Source organism: Eriocheir sinensis, chromosome 22, assembly GCF_024679095.1.
Source record: "Eriocheir sinensis breed Jianghai 21 chromosome 22, ASM2467909v1, whole genome shotgun sequence".
NCBI classification, from domain to species: Eukaryota; Metazoa; Arthropoda; class Malacostraca; order Decapoda; family Varunidae; genus Eriocheir; species Eriocheir sinensis.
Genome location: NC_066530.1, coordinates 15,993,823 through 16,012,595, shown reverse-complemented (window position 1 = coordinate 16,012,595; position 18,773 = coordinate 15,993,823). Strand labels below are relative to the sequence as shown.

The window sequence follows — 18,773 nt, the reverse complement described above, 5'->3', positions numbered from 1 at the left end:
TTTGCTCCGGAATTTATGACATGTGGTTCTGTCCGCTTCTCTCTCTCTCACTCTCTCGCTCTCTCTTTAATATCACTGTTTTAATATTCAGTGTAGTTTCAATCTTTGCCACAGCAGTTAAAGAGAACGTCTCAAGAGGGGCGATGCGTGGGCCAGGGAGTCACGTGATAGGCGCCTAAGTACTCACATAATTGTCAAGGGTTTCGTAGGAGTTTTGTGCATTTTCAGGGGTAGTTTTATGACCCTTCTGGTGGAGGTTTGACTCTTCTTCTGTCCCATGATCCGTAGCGTGATAAGGGAAACTAAGGGTTGTATTCTTCAAAAATTTCGGTGCCCAAGTGCTCACATAATTGTCAAGGGTTTCGTAGGAGTTTTGTGCATTTTCAGGGGTAGTTTTATGACCCTTCTGTTGGTGGTTTGACTCTTCTTCTGTCCCATGATCCGTAGCGTGATAAGGGAAACTAAGGGTTGTATTCTTCAAAAATTTCGGTGCCCAAGTGCTCACATAATTGACAAGGGTTTCGTAGGAGTTTTGTGCATTTCCAGTCGTAGTTTTATGACCCTTCTGTGCCATGAACCTAGAAAAGCACTCATTGGAACGCGACTTCTATTAGTTATCGCTCTTAGTACTGTCCAGTCTTCAAAATCAAAGGGTATACTTGAAAAAGGTAAAACATATACCATAACATATATTTCTAGTGTCAACGGGCTTCAAAATCAAAGGATATACTTCATAACGTAAAACATACCATAAAACATATATTTCGTATCAAGCTTCAAAATCAAAGGGTATACTTCATAACGTAGGACATACCATAAAACATATATTTCTAGTGTCAGCATGCTTCAAAATCCGTTCTCTGGGTAAAGCTTCACGTAAAACCAGGTCACAAACTCTCATAGCCAAACCACGAACCACGAAATTCAATAATGTGCGTCTCGTGGCTTGTCGAAACTCCTGAAGGTGGTACGTCGACGGAGCCCCCAGGGAAGAGTGTGTGTCGCCCCCTGACGCCGGAACACGCCTGGGCTGTCGCGGCGGGGTGTGAACTGTCGCCGTGTGGAGTGTCGCGGCGGCTCGTCCTGTCACCAACTCGCCGCCGCCACCTGAACCGACGATTCGCGCGGCGCTCTCTCGAATTAGTTAACTCAATTTCGTCTTCTTTCTCCTTTTTTCATGAAGTATTGTGACTCTAGTGTTTTTTTTATGGCTTTATTTAACCCTGTATACCGTTAAATGAATGCAACACCGGATATCTGACCCTGTTTACCTCGCCTCTATTACTGCACTCGCATTAGTTAACTCAATTTCGTCTTCTTTCTCCTTTTTTCCATGAAGTATTGTGACTCTAGTGTGTTTTTTATGGCTTTATTTAACCCTGTATAGCGTTAAATGAATGCGACACTGGATATCTGACCCTGTTTACCTCAATCTCGTCTCCATGATATCCCCGCGCGGCGCTCTATACATAAGACGGTCCGAAGATATCCCCGCGCGGCGCTCTCTACACAAGACATGCCGAAGATATTGCAACCATGACTCGTTATCTGAAGGGCTTACAAGAGGGATTATCACACGCGTATTACCAAACATTCGCGGCTCATGTTATACGGACGTTCTTCAAGGCCAGAGAAACCTCAGCTTGTCCCTTAAAAAAACATCCTAAAATATCTTCCACATTCGTATCTGTTGTATTTTTAAGTCGAGCGGCGGGGAGGTGGGCGGTGTTGTGTCGCGCTGTTATGTGAACCGCCTGTTTCTGCATCGGGTGGGCGGCGCGGCGAGTGGAGAGGAAGCAGTTTTCGTTATTTTCTTCCTTTATATATTCCTTCCACGCCTCGCTGACTGGGTGGAGGCGGTGAGCACATAGGATACCACCAGACTCCAACGACAACACGCTCGACATTTGCTTGCATGTGTGCTGGCCTGAGTGACCTGCCTGCCTCCCTCCTCGTCCTTCCCTGCGCCCTTACCTACGCCCTTGCCTACATGTGTCAGGGGAGAGGGAGCGGCAAGGGTCTGGGCTGTTGATTTAGCTGGGCGTTGTGGTGATGGTCTCTATACCAAAACCCAAACATTCTCCATTCCCTCCTACGCCATAGAGGCAGCGTTATCAAATTATCGTACTCAGCCACTCAGCTCATCGTATTTTCCGGTTTCTGACTAACAGGTATCGCAAACAGACACTAATGAGTCATGATTTTAACGATAACTTTAACTGAAATTTCATTAGCTGTGTGGGTAGGCAAGTTTCGAGCCCTGGAACTGATAATCGCGATGTTTTGAGTACGATAATTTGCCAACGCTGCATAGAGGCATTTCAACAGACGACCAGACCCACAGTAACAGAGAGAGGCGATCCAAATGTTTAACAAAAGAATCACGCAGCCAATCGATACCGAAGCGCAAGTAAGCAATCTGAACCGACCACAAGACAAAGAACACGACTGAGGCGCTTCGACAGGCTACTGGATGACTTGGGGAGGATTTTCGTGCGATGTTCTCCCCGACTTCGACCAATGAGTGTGAGAAGTAACATTAATCGGGTTATTTTCTCTGATTTCATGAAGTATTGTGACTCTAGCACGTTTTTTATTGCTTTATTTAAGGAACAAGTTTAGAAGACCCTTATACATTAGGCGTTAGATAGAAGTAGACCCTTGATTAGAGCCTTGAATACTGCTTCCCGGAGCTCGACTTAAAAATACAACAAATACGAGTGTAGATATTTTTGGACGATTTTTTAAGGAACAAGTTTAGAAGACCCTTATGCATTAGGCGTTCGATAGAAGTAGACCCTTGATTAGAGCCTAAACTTCCCGGAGCTCGACTTAAAAATGCAAGATACGAGTGTAGATATGTTGGCGGTAGAGGCCGAAAACAGAGCGAGAAAAAGGAGTGAGAAAACGAAAATAAACTCCAATTAATCAAGGAATGCAGGAATGAATGAGGGAGAGAAAGGGAATCCCAGCCATAGAAAACGATGCTCGGAACTTCGACAGCGACGCCCCCGCAAGCCATTCTGGGAAGTCCTATAATTGGCGAGGACCGAAAGATTGACATCCGAAACTATCTTGTTGTTTTGATACCTTCCACCCGCGACATCGAACTCGAGAGAAAGGAAAGGGAGGTGGCAGTTGCAGTAGTGGTAGTAGTAGTAGTAGTAGTGGCAGTTGCAGTAGTAGTAGTAGTAGTAGTAGTAGTAGTAGTAGTAGTAGTAGTAGTAGTAGTAGTAAGCGCTGGTCATCGTTAAGGGTTGAAACATACCTCTGAGGACTCCTTTAAGAGATGGCAACCAGGTTATTTACGACTTCTGAACGACTTGTCATTACTCATCGTGTGTGTGTGTGTGTGTGTGTGTGTGTGTGTGTTGTATTTACGTTGCATCAGGAATTCAAACACACACACACACACACACACACACACACACACACACACACACACACACACACACACACGTTAGGTAAAGTTAGGTTAGGTCAGTTTACCCCCAGACCACTTGTGCGGGGGAGGGAGAATGAGAGGGAGAGGGAGAGAGAGGAGGAAAGAGAAAGAAGGGGGTTGAGGGGGCGGGGGAGGGTCGGAGGGCAGCAGCGGCCGGCGCGCCACCTGATTTAGACGTCCCCGCCGCGTGTTCTGCCAAGACAAGACAAAAAGCCCAGCAGACCCGAGGGAGCGCCAGTGTCTCGGCCGAAAAAAGAAGCAACATTCGAGTACGGCAACACAAAGGAGCCGAAGCGCGCGTCCCTCTGGCGGTGGAAATCGAAAACTACCAATCAGCCTGCCAGGGTATGATCGGTATTCTTTTGTCGGTATTTATAAGACATACTCGCTTCTCACATCACCTATTTCTAAAGGTCAAAGTAGGGATTAATCGGGTTCTCATGAGTTTTTCTTTAAGCTCATGCTACTGAGGAAGGTTCAAACTACCACCAGGGTCATAAAACTACTCCTGGAAATGCCCTTAAGGGGGGATCCTCGATTCAGAAAAACTTTTTTATTATTGCCATTAGAAACTTCCCGTTTTCTAGTATTGAAGAGCATGAAAAGAAATGGGTTTGCCATAAGTTTCATAGATATCTGATTAATTTTTTTTTTTTTAAATATTTTTTTTTTAATTTTTGGGGTTTTTTAAGTTTTAATATCTCTCTTCTAAATACTTGCAGAACATTTTACTTGGCATTTTCTGAAAGTATGATGTATATGGAAACTTTTCATCTTATTTTATTTTCCGTAATTTGTTTATTTTCAAAAGTATGAATAAATAAGTAAAAATATCACATTTTTAAAGAAACTTTATTTTCAAACGCCTGTACTTTATAGAAGATCAACAAAAAACTTCATTTTATAAGATTAAATTATTCTTTTATGTCCCACTAACTGAGAACTGAAAAGAAAATAAGAATTGATGTAAGTGGTGATGAGATATTTCCAATCAGATATCAGTAACTCACTAAAAAACAACATTTTGAGAAAATCGCGTTTAAAGATTTTACATGTAAATTTCACATAGAAATATTAATCCTACAGTTTTTTTGCACATATAACATTTTTTCCAGAATTTTATAAGGAACATAAAGCAGTCATTGTTTTGTTTGGAAACGAAAAAAATATATGGTAAATGTTGATGTCTTTGGTGGTCACTCTACGGTTCCTTAAAATTTTCCTCCACCATATCCCTCCACTTTTTCATCCTTGCTTATCTTAGATCTTTTCCTCCTTGGAAGGGATATTTCCATTGACTTTTGGAGTCTTTTCTTTTCTAGTTTGACCTCGGTTCCAGATTCTGATATCCCTCCAAAGATTTCATGGAGCAAGGAACTTTCAATGTATCCTTTGTTATGTTCCAAGACGGTCATGTGGAAAGCAAACATAGTTGTTTGAGCACCATGAAACTTGGTTTTCAAGCATCTTTTCCACAGTTTGCTATGGAAGGATTCATTTTTGTTTTGCGTTCTCCCTTTTAAACATCGTGAGAGAAGAGTAGGTTGTGTCAAGTCTATATATACACCAAGCACAAGTTTCAGTTCACTCTCTGAAAGGTCAAGTTTTATTTTCATATTTTTATGAGAGGGTGGTGGTCTCTTCTCAGCCAAGGCTTTCTTATAAAAACACCAAGAATCCACCCCTTCTGGACATCTGCTATGTTTTGGAATTTCATCTGTGCTTGTCAGATGGAAAACTGCGCGCCACTCACGCCGAGTCAGTCCCGCATGGCAGCAGCAGCCTCTCGCTCCACCCAAACTGTCATACTGCAGTATGTAATAAAAAACATACTTCAATGGTCTAAATAACGTATAAACAATAAATATATGACCACTCATATGGCAACAGTACGCACTCAGCTGCCTCGTGGGGGTGGGATTTAACAGCGCTGAGACCTTTAAAATTTAAAGTTCTCGTACGGCTGGCGCGGCACTGAACTCTCCGAGCCCGGGACTACTTGAAACCATGAAAACCTAACAATGACAAATTTGAGCACAAACCATGATTTGAATCGAGGATACCCCCTTAAGTCATAGGAAAGCCTTGCCAAATATGTTAACTTAGGCGACGATATGTTTAAAAATATGACCCTTAGGCTGGTATTACAAGACACTTTGCCGTCTCACATCAGCTATATCTAAAGGTCAAAGGGGGGGTCAGTCGGGTTCTAATGAGTGTTTCTTCAGGTTCACGGTACAGAGGAAGGGTCACACTACCACCAGGGTCATAAAACTACCCCTGGAAATGCCCACAACTCCTACGAAAGCCTTGTCAAATATGTGAACTTGGGCGGCGAAATGTCTCATAATACAACCCTTAGAGTCTTCCTTCTCCGACACCAATAATTTCTTAAGGCCAAAAAAGATGCTAAACACGTCCCCATGAGCGTATATTTACGTTCGCGATGCAGAAACTTTGTCAGACTACCACCGGGGTCATAAAACTACCCATGGATATCCCCACACATCCTAAGCCTTGTTAAATGGAGGGAACAAGGTAAAGGGAGAGTAAGGATGGAGGAGGAAGATGTTGTCCCCTTAAGCGTATATTTACGTTCGCGATGCAGAAACTTTGCCAGACTACCACCGGGGTCATAAAACTACCCATGGATATCCCCACACATCCTAAGCCTTGTTAAATGGAGGAAACAAGGTAAAAGGAGAGTAAGGATGGAGGAGGAAGATGTTAAAGAAGGATAGGAGAGGCGAAGGAGGAGGAGGGAAGAGAAGGAAGGGAGAGAGGAAGAGGAAGAGAGGGAAAGATGATGGTATGGTTATGTGCTTGCTTGGGTGCCGATCGGTTTACAAATATGACCCTAAAACATTTCCGTACAGGGGCCGAACTGCGCATCCCTCTACCGGCGAAACATGGAAATAACCCTGTACCAAATCGATCAGTATAACATTTAAGTATACAAGAACAGGAGTCGAACCCACCTATAAGCATATCATTAGAATTCAACCCTGTACCAAATTATCTTGTGATGCTAATAACTCTTGTTGGGGATATTTTGAAGACTTCCTCCGTAAACCAAACTATCTTTTACTGTTATTTCAAGACCCTCAACAAAATTCTCTATCAGTATAACATTTAAGTATACAAGAACAGGAGTCGAACCCACCTATAAGTATATCATTAGAATTCAACCGTGTACCAAATTATCTTGTGATGCTATTCTGAAACCACCACCACCACCACCACCATCACCACCATCACCACCACCACCAACAACATCCTGCCTCTTTCTCTCTCTCTCTCTGCGAAACCCGACCTATACATAAGACACACATCGATAATTAGAGACCAACTTAATGAGGTTTGGGCTAAATTTAGACTATATATATACGCGTACCAGCAGGAGGAGGAAGAATACAAAGGAGGAGGAGGAGGTCGGTGAAATGCGATCTCCTTAGTGCAATCCGTGCGTTCGTTAATGAATAAAAAAAAAACGAGAAAAATAATAAACCGAAAACTGCGCCGAATGACACGGAAATATGATATAAAAATAGTAAAAAAAATACTTAGAAGAGGAAAAATAAGACTGAAAGATGTGCAATGAGTAAAAACGAGATGAGTAATAATTAAAACCACGATTGTAGTGAATGAAAAATAGAAAAAATGACAAAATGAAAATAGTAAAAAATTAGAAGAGGAAAAATGAAACAAAGAAATGCGTGAAGAGGAAACAAATTAATGAACGGAAATAAGACATAAAAAAAAAAGAATATATGAAACCACGATTGCGCTAAATAAGAAACAGAAAAAGATATAAAGAAAAAAACGCAAAAAAGGCATAACAGACGAAAGAAAAATGAAACACAAAGAAAAAACATCGCAAGAAAACTTAAAAACGAAAGAAAAAATGAATGACCAAAAAAGAAACAAAAAAAAATATGAAAGTAAAATAAAATGGGAAAAATAAAAATACCGCAGAAACTAATAGACGAAAGGGAAAATTGAGAACTGAAAGAAGTATATGAAAAGAAGGGAAAAAAAATTAGGGTCAATTCAATGCGTCTGGAATCCCCCCTTAAGGCGCTTCGGTATCAAATTACGCTTCCGAACCCAAAGAAAAGCCGTGAATGTTTCCAAGGGCGAGATAATCCCTTGAGTCCAGACGGGAGACGACGACGATGATGATGATGATGATGAAGAGGAGGAGGATGAAGAGGAGGAGGATGAGGATGAGGATGCTGATGAGGAGGAGGAGAGAAAGGGTGATAAGTAGATAAATAGGGAAGAATGAAGAAATGGATTAAAAAAAGGTATGTTATGAGAAAGAGAGGGAGGGAGAGGAGAGGAGAGAGAGGAAGGGAACAAAAGAATGGGGAAGGAAGAGACAGATAGAGATAGAGAGAGAGGAGAGAAGGGGTCATAGGTAGGAAATAAAGAAAGAAAGAAGAAATTGATATAAAAAAAGTTATATGGAAGAGAGAAAGAGAGAGGAGAAAGAGAGGACGGAAAAATAGAAAGAGGGATTAACAGATATAGATAGATAGATAGATAGATAGGGAGAGAAAGAAGAAAAGGTGATAAGTAAAAAATAAATGAAGGAAAATTAAGAAAAATAAATGTTATGAAAATGAGAGAGAGAGAGAGAGAGAGAGAGAGAGAGAGAGAGAGAGAGAGAGAGAGAGAGAGAGAGAGAGAGAGAGAGAGAGAGAGAGAGAGAGAGAGAGAGAGAGAGGGGCACTAATATTTCATCATTAAGTTAAGTATATCCGCTTACAAGAGGTCACGGACGGTCAGGTCACACGAAGCAAGCAAAAAAGGTCAAGGTAAGGTCACACACACACACACACACACACACACACACACACACACACACACACACACACACACACACACTTGCCATGATGTGTGTCAGGGAGAAAAAAAAAAACTCTCTCTCTCTCTCTCTCTCTCTCTCTCTCTCTCTCTCTCTCTCTCTCTCTCTCGTCAGGGGAAAGTGACCTAACCTGACCTATAAGATTCCGAAAATGGCTTACAGTGACCTAATTAAACCCTGCTAAACGTGACCTGCCTCTGTGTGTGTGTGTGTGTGTGTGTGTGTGTGTGTGTGTGTGTGTGTGTGTGTGTGTGTGTGTGTGTGTGTGTGTGTGTGACGTAAGCGCAGCCCCGTCATCAGTTTCATTATTACAATCAACTTCATTTTATCAACTTCCTTCCTCATCTCCTTCTTCTTCTTCGCCTTCTTCAGTCCTCCTCTAAGACTTACAAACCTCAGTCTCGTATCTTCTAACACCTTCGGCTCCCACGACACCTATAGGGCCGTATTACTAAACATTTCGTCACCTAAGTTCACCTATTCGACAAGGCTTTCGTAAGAGTTTTGGGCATTTCCAGGAGTACTTATATGACCCTGGTGACTTCCATTCCTCTATCAGCCTCCACTTCCCTCCTTCCCTCCTTTATCTCCTTTCCTTCCTTCCCTCCGTCTTTGCTACGCCCATAAATCCTCCCTCAGTACCTACTTTCCTCCTTCTTCCTTTCCTCTCCTTCCCTTCTTTATCTCCTTTCCTTCCTTCCCTCCGTCTTTGCTACGCCCACAAATCCTTCCTCAGTACCTCCTTCCCTCCTCTTCCTTTCCTCTCCTTCCCTTCTTTATCTCCTTTCATTCCTTCCCTCCGTCTTTGCTACGCCCACAAATCCTTCCTCAGTACCTCCTTCCCTCCTCTTCCTTTCCTCTCCTTCCCTTCTTTATCTCCTTTCCTTCCTTCCCTCCGTCTTTGCTACGCCCACAAATCCTTCCTCAGTACCTCCTTTCCTCCTTCTTTTCTTTTCCTCTTCTCCTTTATTTCCCTTCCTTCCTTCCCTCCGTCTTTGCTACGCCCACAAATCCTTCCTCAGTTCCTCCTTTCCTTCTTCGTTTCTTTTCCCCTCCTCCTTTATTTCCTTTCCTTCCTTCCCTCCATCTCTGCCTCTCATAAATCCTCCTCAGTTGCTCCTTTCCTCTTTCTCTTCCTTTACTCTCCTTCCCTCCTTTATTTCCTTTCCTTCCTTCCCTCCGTCTTTGCTTCTCATAAATCCTCCCTCAGTTGCTCCTTTCCTCCTTCTCTTCCTTTCCTCTCCTTCCCTCCTTCCCTTCTTTATCTCCTTTCCTTCCTTCCTCCTCCTTTATTTCCTTTCCTTCCTTCCCTCCATCTCTGCCTCTCATAAATCCTCCTCAGTTGCTCCTTTCCTCTTTCTCTTTCTTTACTCTCCTCCACTTCCCTCCTTCCCTTCCTCAGTCTCCTCGCCACGCCTCCAAAACAGTCGATCTCCAAGACAGCGAGTTCGGTACGTTGGGTCTTCGAGTATGTCTTCGGCGCCCTGTGATGTTACTTCGATACCGCCCTTTCCGATTACCGCGACGAGAGAGAGAGAGAGAGAGAGAGAGAGAGGGGGGGGGGGGAGTGTTAGTGTGTGCGTGTGTTTGTCAGGTAGCGTGCGCGGCGTACATTTACAAAGAAGGCAAGCCAAGGACTCCGACTCTTTTGTTGTGTGAGAAATTGCCGTGTGTGTACCTCTGAAGGGGAAGCAGGAGACACACACACACACACACACACACACACACACACACGACAGCACAGAGGAGGAGACAGGAGACAGCAAGTGGTCGGTTGGTCTGTCGGTCGGTTCTCCCATTTGCACAACACCACTCCTCCTCCTCCTCCTCCTCCTCCTCCTCCTCCTCCTCCTCTTCCACAAGTAAATTCTCAGGTAAAAAGAATGTTAAAAGAGTCACCGTTCGCCTCAGGTCATAACTCACGGCGCGCGGAACCTACAGAAAAGAGAAAAGTCACTGTTCCTTGTTCTTAGTTCATCTGTTCTTACTTTCCTTAACTTTCCCAGAGAGAGAGAGAGAGAGAGAGAGAGAGGGGGGGGCGGGAGGGGAGGAAGAGATGAAGTCCGTCCGTGTGTGTGTGTGTGTGTATGTGTTTGTGTGTGGCCTCATGAATGACGGCAAACATCCCACCACACAAGTCCGGGAATGGAGCCACGCTGAGGTCTGCCTTCCGGGTCCTTTCAGACATAATGAGGGTTGTGGGTGAGTGGGTGAGGGCGGGGGACGGGTGGGTAAGAGGCGGGGGAGGCGGGGGACGTGTGGGTGAGGGGGCGGAGGACGGGTGGGTGAGTGGGCGGGGGAGGCGGGGTTGGGTGGGTGAGTGGGCGGGGGACGGGTGGGTGAGTGGGCGGGGGACGGGTGGGTTGGGTGGGTGAGTGGGCGGGGGACGTTGCGTTATCAAAGTGTCGGCGCTCAGAGAATATGAAGCAACAGGCGCAAGAAGGGTTCCCAGACCACTCAAGGAGAAATACTTGTCCAGACGTAGCGAAGCAGACCAAGTAACTCAGAACGACATGTCAAATTAGGCAAAGCAGTGATGGAAGTAGGAAAAGAATGAAATAAGGCGAAGGGAAGGAAGGGAAGAATGACAGGGTAAGGAGAGGAGGTAAGGAAGGTAGGAAGAAGGAAGGAAGGAAAATTATATACAAGAGTTGATTTTCTAATGGCGAATAACAACGATGAATGTCAAATTAGGCAAGGCGGTGATGGAAGTAGGAAAAGAATGAAATAAGGCGAAGGGAAGGAAGGGAAGAATGACAGGGTAAGGAGGGAAGGAGAGGAGGTAAGGAAGGTAGGCCAGTCATATACAAGAGTTGATTTTCTAATGGCGAATAACAACGATGAATGTCAAATTAGGCAAGGCGGTGATGGAAGTAGGAAAAGAATGAAATAAGGCGAAGGGAAGGAAGGGAAGAATGACAGGGTAAGGAGAGGAGGTAAGGAAGGTAGGAGGAAGGAAGGAAGGCAAGTCATATACAAGAGTTGATTTTCTAATGGCAAATAACAACGATGAATGTCAAATTAGGCAAGGCGGTGATGGAAGTAGGAAAAGAATGAAATAAGATGAAGGGAAGGAAGGGAAGAATGACAGGTGGGTAAGGAGGGAAGGAGCAGAATGAGTGATTGAGTTGTAGGATCATGGCGCCGCAACTGCAGTGAAAGGAGAGAAGGTAATGAGGGTAGGAGGAAGGAAGGAAGGTATTAAAAGACCACAGTGCCAAGTAATATACAAGAGTTGTTGATTTTTAATGGCGAATAAGAACGATGAATGTTTGCCAAGACATACTGAAACAAATCGAGCAACTTCCAACACATCTTTAGCGCCAAGTGATATACAAGAGTTGATCTTCTAATAGCGAATAAGAACAAGAATCGGACTTGGCCAGGTCACATCACGCGTAGAACTGATATTTAAAGGAGTTATAGGAGCAGTGAGTAGCGGGCTTTTTTTTTTTACATTTGTTCCCTTTTTTAAGCCCTCGACCTGACTCCTCTGCTGTAAATAATAATAATAATAATAATAATAATAATAATAATAATAATAATAATAATAATAATAACAACAAGTGGACAACCTCAGTAACGGTGGCAATCCAGGAATCGTGAAGTCAGAGCCGATGGAGAAAGTGAAATTAGGACCTTAGCTACACGCAGTAATGGGTTTCAGTTGGATAAATTCAGATTCCTCAAGGACATAGGCAAGAACTGGTTTACCAACAGAGTGGTGGATGAGTGGAACAGGCTTGGTAGTCATGTAGTGAGTGCCAATACGATAGACACATTAAAAAAAAAATAGATAAATTCAGCGGGGATCATGTTTCTTAATGGTCCCTCTAAGCGAGAAAAATTAGAAAAAATCATCACTCACACAAACCATTTCATGATATATATCGAAGCATTTGTGATCAGTTTGTGCATCATCTATTTTGGGGGGTTTAAATCATGGCACAAATTTGGCCCGTCGCTGCTACACGGTAAAGCCACAAATTTGGCCCGTCGCTGCTACACGGTAAAGCCACAAATTTGGCCCGTCGCTGCTACACGGTAAAGCCACAAATTTGACCCGTCGCTGCTACACGGTAAAGCCACAAATTTGGCCCGTCGCTGCTACACGGTAAAGCCACAAATTTGGCCCGTCGCTGCTACACGGTAAAGCCACAAATTTGGCCCGTCGCTGCTACACGGTAAAGCCACAAATTTGGCCCGTCGCTGCTACACGGTAAAGCAACAAATTTGGCCCGTCGCTGCTACACGGTAAAGCCACAAATTTGGCCCGTCGCTGCTACACGGTAAAGCCACAAATTTGGCCCGTCGCTGCTACACGGTAAAGCCACAAATTTGGCCCGTCGCTGCTACCGGGTTTAGATAAATTCATGTTAAGTGGGATTAGGTTCACAGGAGCCGCCTTGCATAGACCTACCGACCTCTTGCAGACTCCTTCTGTTCTTATGTTCTTATGGAGCATACTAACATCAGAGAGAGATGGAGAATTTGTGAAAGTCCTTTGCTATACAGTGAGAGACAATAGCTGGTGAACTTCACACGAAATCTTACAAAGCGGCAAAGATCAGTGCACCATCCATCATTCTATCTATTTGGGTGACCTAGTTAACCCACACTAACTAAACTTGACCCCCTCGTGATAGATATTTTGACGGCTGACACCCCACAGCGCGGCCCCGTCTCGTCCCCAGCCCAGCCCAGCCCCGCCCCAGGCCCCAAACAAGGCTGCCTACCCTGACCCCGACGGTAAATTTCAGCGTTGCCTGGCCTCGACCCGTCTCAGCCCCGTGACCTATGTGTGAGGGTCGAGCATGCAAGGGATGAGGAGGACTTGGAGGAGGAGGAGATGGAGATGATGGAGGAGATAGTGAGTAAGGAAGGAGAACAACGAAAACAAGTATAAGAAAAGAAATAAAGAAGAACAAGAATGGGAGGAGACCAAGAAAATGAAGATAATGAAGAGGAGAAAGGATGAGGAGGAGGAGGAGACGGTTAGATGACGGAGGAGATAGTGAGTAAAGAAGAGAAAGACGAGAACATGAATAAAAGACAAGAAATAACGAAGAAAGAAAGAAAGAGAGAGAAAAAGAAAATATTGGGTATGGAGATGAAAATGACGAAGATGACGATTAAAGTGAAAACGCCCAAGAAAATGAAGATAATGACTAAAAGAAGAAAAAAACAAGAATTACAACAGAGAGATAATGCTAAAAACGTTGAAGAAGGCGATTACACAGCGGATAAAGAAGAGAAAAACGCGAACATTGAATAAGAAAAACAAGAAATAAAGAAAAAGAACAAGAAAAGAAGTAAAAGAAGACAGACTAAGGAAAGAGAAAATATTGGGTATGGAGATGACGATGACGAAGATGACGATTAAAACGAAAATGAGCAAGAAAATGAAGATAATGACTAAAGAAGAAAAAAAAACAAGAATTACAACAAAAACAATAATGAAAACAACTATAAAGATGGCGATTACACAGCCGATAATGACCCTAAAAACACATCCTTATCCGTACACAAGAATGACATCCACCAAACACCCATCACCCATCCCTCACTCACCCAACCTCATCCACCTGTCACCCAACCCACCACCCAACCCTCAACCGTCATCCACCATTCACCCAACTCTCACCCCTTACACACCACCAAACCCTCAACCGTCATCCACCATTCACCCACTCCACACCCCCAGACACCACCCAACCCTCAACCGTCATCCACCTCTCATCCACCCCTCACCCCTTACACACCACCAAACCCTCAACCGTCATCCACCTCTCATCCACTCCTCATCCCTTACACACCACCAAACCCTCAACCGTCATCCACCTCTCATCCACTCCTCATCCCTGACACCACCCATCCTTCAACCTCCATCCACCTGTCACCCAACCCTCACCCACCCAAGCAGACCCACGGGAGCCCTTCAGCAGGATGTCCCCCCTTCGTCAGCAGCGCCCCAAAGAAATGACCTCTCCTGAAAACACACAAAGGACGAGCTGCCATGACCTCCTCCTCCTCCTCCTCCTCCTCCTTCTTCTTCTTCCTCTTCCCCTCTCTTCCTCTTCCCATTCTCCCCCCCCCCCCTCGGATGCACGGTCACGGGCCACGAACAAAGCCGTGTAGAGGCCCCCACAATGACGACACACACACGTACGTACACACTCACACACTCAAGACACACACACACACACACACACACACACACACACACACACACACACACACCATTCGCTACTGTCCACTATTCCCATAACACAGGTAGATAGATATATAGATAGATAGATAAAGAGATAGATAAAAGAAAGGAATAAACAGAACAACAATAAAAAGTGCAAGAAAAGTAAGAAATAAAAAAGACAAGAAGAAGAAGAAGAAGAAGAAGAAGAGGAAGAAAAGACCAAAGAAGAAAATAGATTATGAAAACGACGATAGGATGCCGATAGACAGACAGACAGACGTAGATAGAACGATAAACAGATAGATAAGACACTAACAAGATTCACAATAAACACACACACACACACACACATACATACAAACTACCACTCCTCCTCCTCCTCCTCTTCCTCCTCCTCCTCCTACCTGTAAGCGTCCGTGAACCAGGTATATATACGCGACTCTCCACCGCCACTTTCACTAGAAGCTGATGATGACTATGATGATGAGATTGGATGGAGAGCTAAGACAGGCGGGTCCTCCTCCTCCTCCTCCTCCTCCTCCTTTCTCTTTCTCTTTCTCTTCCTCCCCTCCAACGCTAATACGCCCGAGAGAGAGAGAGAGAGAGAGAGAGAGAGAGAGAGAGAGAGAGAGAGAGAGAACCAAACTCTCTCTCTCTCTCTCTCTCTCTCTCTCTCTCTCTCTCTCGTAACAAATGTCTCCAGGGAACAACGGAGAAGAAAGAGAGAGAGAGAGATAGAGACAGATAGAGAGAGAGAGAGAGAGAGAAAAGAGGGGGGGGGGGTGGCACGTGTCTGTAATTCCCAAGTGAGGAAAGGGAGAGGAAAAGGAGAGAGAGGGAAAGATTAAAGAGAAGGAGGAGTAGAAAAGGGAGAAGGGAGGAGGGAATCGGATTGTGATGAAAGTGTGTGTGTGTGTGTGTGTGTGTGTGTGTGTGTGTGTGTGTGTGTGTACGCGGGGGTGTGGCCATGTAAAGCAAGCGTAGGGAGGGGGAGGAGGAAGAGGAGGAAGAGGAGAAGGAGGAGGAGGAGGAATAGAACAGAGGAGGAGGAAACACTACCTTAATCAGCAACACTATTCTTCTTTTCCTCCTCCTCCTCCTCCTCCTCCTCCTCCTCCTCCTCCTCCTCCTCCTCTATATACACGAAGGTTTTCTTTCCTTTTTCGGTGAAGAAGAAGAAGAAGAAGAAGAAGAAGAAGAAGAAGAAGAAGAAGAAGAAGAAGAAGAAGAAGAAGAAGAAGAAGAGGAGGAGGAGGAGGGACATAATATTAATTCAGAAGGAGAAAGAAGAGAAAGAAACAAACTAAAGAGAAAGAAAGAAAGGAAGGAAGGAAGGAAAGAAGAGAGGAGGGAAGGAGAGAAGGAAGAGTGTGGAGGTAAAAGCGACGCGATAGTATAGGAAGACAGATGAGGAGGAGGAGGAGGAGGAGGAAGAAGAGGAGGAGGAGGAGGAGGAGGAGGAGGAGGAGGAGGAGGAGGAGGAGGGCGGGGTGAAAGCAAGAGTATGTCCCGCGTTCAGAAAAAGGAGCAGACGAGAGAGAGAGAGAGAGAGAGAGAGAGAGAGAGAGAGAGAGAGAGAGAGAGAGAGAGAGAGAGATGTGAAAGAAAGAAGGAAGGAAGAAAGGAAGGAAGACAACGAAATCAGGAATAGGAGATAAAGATTGAGAAAGAAGGGAAGGAAGGAAGGAAGGAAGAGAGGATAGAAGAGGAAAGAAGAGGAAACAAAAAGAAGACAAATAAGTGTAGGAATGAAAGAAGAAAACAGAAAAGAAAATGAAGGGAGAGAAGAAAAACAGGGAAGGAAGAGGAGAAACAAAGAAGAGAAATGAGAAGAAACATGTGGAGTAGGAAATGAAGGAAGGAAGGAAGGAAGGAAGAGAGAAAGAAAGGAGAGGAAACATAGAAGAAAGAGTAGGAAAGGAAGGAAGGAAGGAGAGGAAAGAGGAAAGAAAGAAAGGAGGAAACAAAGAAAGAAAGAGTAGGAAAGGAAGGAAGGAAGGAAAGAAGAAAAGAGTAGGAAAGGAAGGAAGGAAGGGAGAGGAAAGAAAGAAGGGAGGAAACAAAGAAGGGTGATAAGGAGAGACTCAGCATAGAAGGGGGAGAAGGGAAGGGGGGGAGAAGGGAAGGAGGGGGGTAGGATATATGCATCGCTGGACCAAATCATGTGTGTGTGTCTGTCTGTCTGTCTGTCTCTGCACCGTAATTTGTGTATCTTTCAACTACTACAACCTCCTCCTCCTCCTCCTCTTCCTCTTCTTCTTCTTCTTCCTCTTCTTCTTCTTCTTATTCTTTCTTTTCATCATTCTCTTCTTCGTTTTCTCTATTGTCTTCTTTTTTTTTTCTTCGGCTTCACAATCTTCTATTTTTCATCTTTCTCCTCCTCCTTCTCCTCCTCCTCCTTCTTCTTCTTCTTCTTCTTCCTCCTCCTCCTCCTCCTTCTCTTTAAATTATCTATTCTTGACTCTCCTCCTTTTCCTCTCATACTTCTTCCTCTTCTTCTTCATCTTCCTCCTCCTTCTCCTCCTCCTCCTTTTCGTCTTCTCATTCTGTTCTAATCTTGTTATTCTTCCTCCTCCTTAACCTTCCTCAACCTTTCTCTTCTTCATCCTCCTCCTCCTCCTCCTCCTTTCGTCTCTATCCTATTCCTATTTTCTTATCCTTCTCAACTTTACTAATCCTTCTTCTTCTTCCTCCTCCTTTTCATTCCTTTCCATATTTCCCATCTTCCTTTTTTTCATTTCTTTCCCTTCTCTTCCTTTTCTTTCCCCTCCTTCTAATCCTTCTTATTCTTCCTCCTCCTTTTCATTCCTTTCCATATTTCCCATCTTCCTTATTTCATTTTTTTCCCTTCTCTTCCTCTTCTTTCCCCTCCTTCCTCTAATTCCCCCTTCTCTCCTTACCCTTAATTTCCCCTTCCTTCTCTTCCCTTTCCCAGACTTTTTCTCTCCCTTCATCTCCTTTCACCTCCAGACTTGTCCCTTCATTTCTCTCCCCTGGCTCCCCCTCCTCCTCCTCCACCTCCTTCTCCTCTTCCACCTGGACACACTTTCCCTGTCACCCCATATAAACGCACCCAGGTATACTGTGCGGTATACTAAACACGGCGAAGGTGGGACGGGAACTTGAGAAGCCAACCTCTTTTATTTCATCGTATTTTCTTTGCTATTTTTTTTCCTTTTTTCATTTTGTTTTAGTGTTCTTTTATTCAGCCAATCTTTTTTTCATATCCTGTTCTTTTCTTTCCCTTTGTTGAGTATTCCTTTCTGGTTTAATTTACATCATATTGCCAACTTGAAAGCCCAGGGACGCGAATGCCACCACAGGAACGCCGGGAGATCAAATGTTATAACCAAGTCTGGCGTGAAGGATGACGAACCGCTCTCGTAATTGGTAACAATGTCTCTCTTAGTAGTGTGGTGGTTTGGGTTGGAGAGGAAGAGGAGGAGGAGTAGGTGGAAGAGTGGAGAGGATAGTGAAGGAAGGAAAGGGGAAGGAGGATGGAGAGGAAGGAAAACAGAGAAAAGGAAGAGGAGGAGGAGAAAGACAGGAAAGGAAAGCGAAGGAAGGGAGAAGGAGAGAGGAAGGAAAATAAAGAAAAGAGAAGAGGACATAGGAAGAGAGGGAGAAAGAGGAAAGTGAAGGAAGAAAGCCCAGAAAAGAAAGCAAAGGAAAGGAGACAAATCAAAGAGAGAAAGGAAAGAGACGAATGAAAACATAGAGAAAGAGAAGAGGGGAACGAGAGGGACACAGAAAACAGACATACGACTCGTAACAACCATAAAGAGTTAACAGAAATAGCTAACCAACTTCATCAGGACTCAACCCTCGCTGCCTATATACCGGGTGACGCGTGCTCGCAAAACCCCCGACGCCTGATCTTTATGCACGTTCGGAAAAACAATCTAGCAACTGACATGGCACTCCCGCGAACAGACAGACGTGTTGGCCCGGCGCTAACTGACGGGGCATCTGTTGAAGGGGAATGGAAAATGGGAAAGGAAAATGAGAAATAGGGAAGCGGAAATGGAAAATGCTGAAAAGGAAAATGGAAATGGGAAAATGGGAAGGAAAATTACGAAAAAGGGAAAAGAAAAACGGGAAAGGAGAACGGGAAGAGGAAAATGGGAAATGGGAAAAACTGGGAAAGGAAAATGGGGAAAAATGGACAAGAAAATGTGGAAAAAATATTAAAAATGGGAAAATAGGAAAGGAAAATGGGAGTGGGAAAGGAAAACGGGAAGAGGAAAATGGGAAAGAAAAAGGAA

At 44.3% G+C, this 18,773-nt stretch overlaps 1 protein-coding gene across 3 annotated transcripts in view; it reads right to left on the bottom strand.

The window, feature by feature from the left end:
• LOC127002156 (RING finger protein 44-like) overlaps window positions 1–18,773 on the bottom strand; it is a 117,307-nt gene that overhangs the window by 25,724 nt on the left and 72,810 nt on the right. The gene's annotated exons all lie outside the window — the stretch shown is intronic.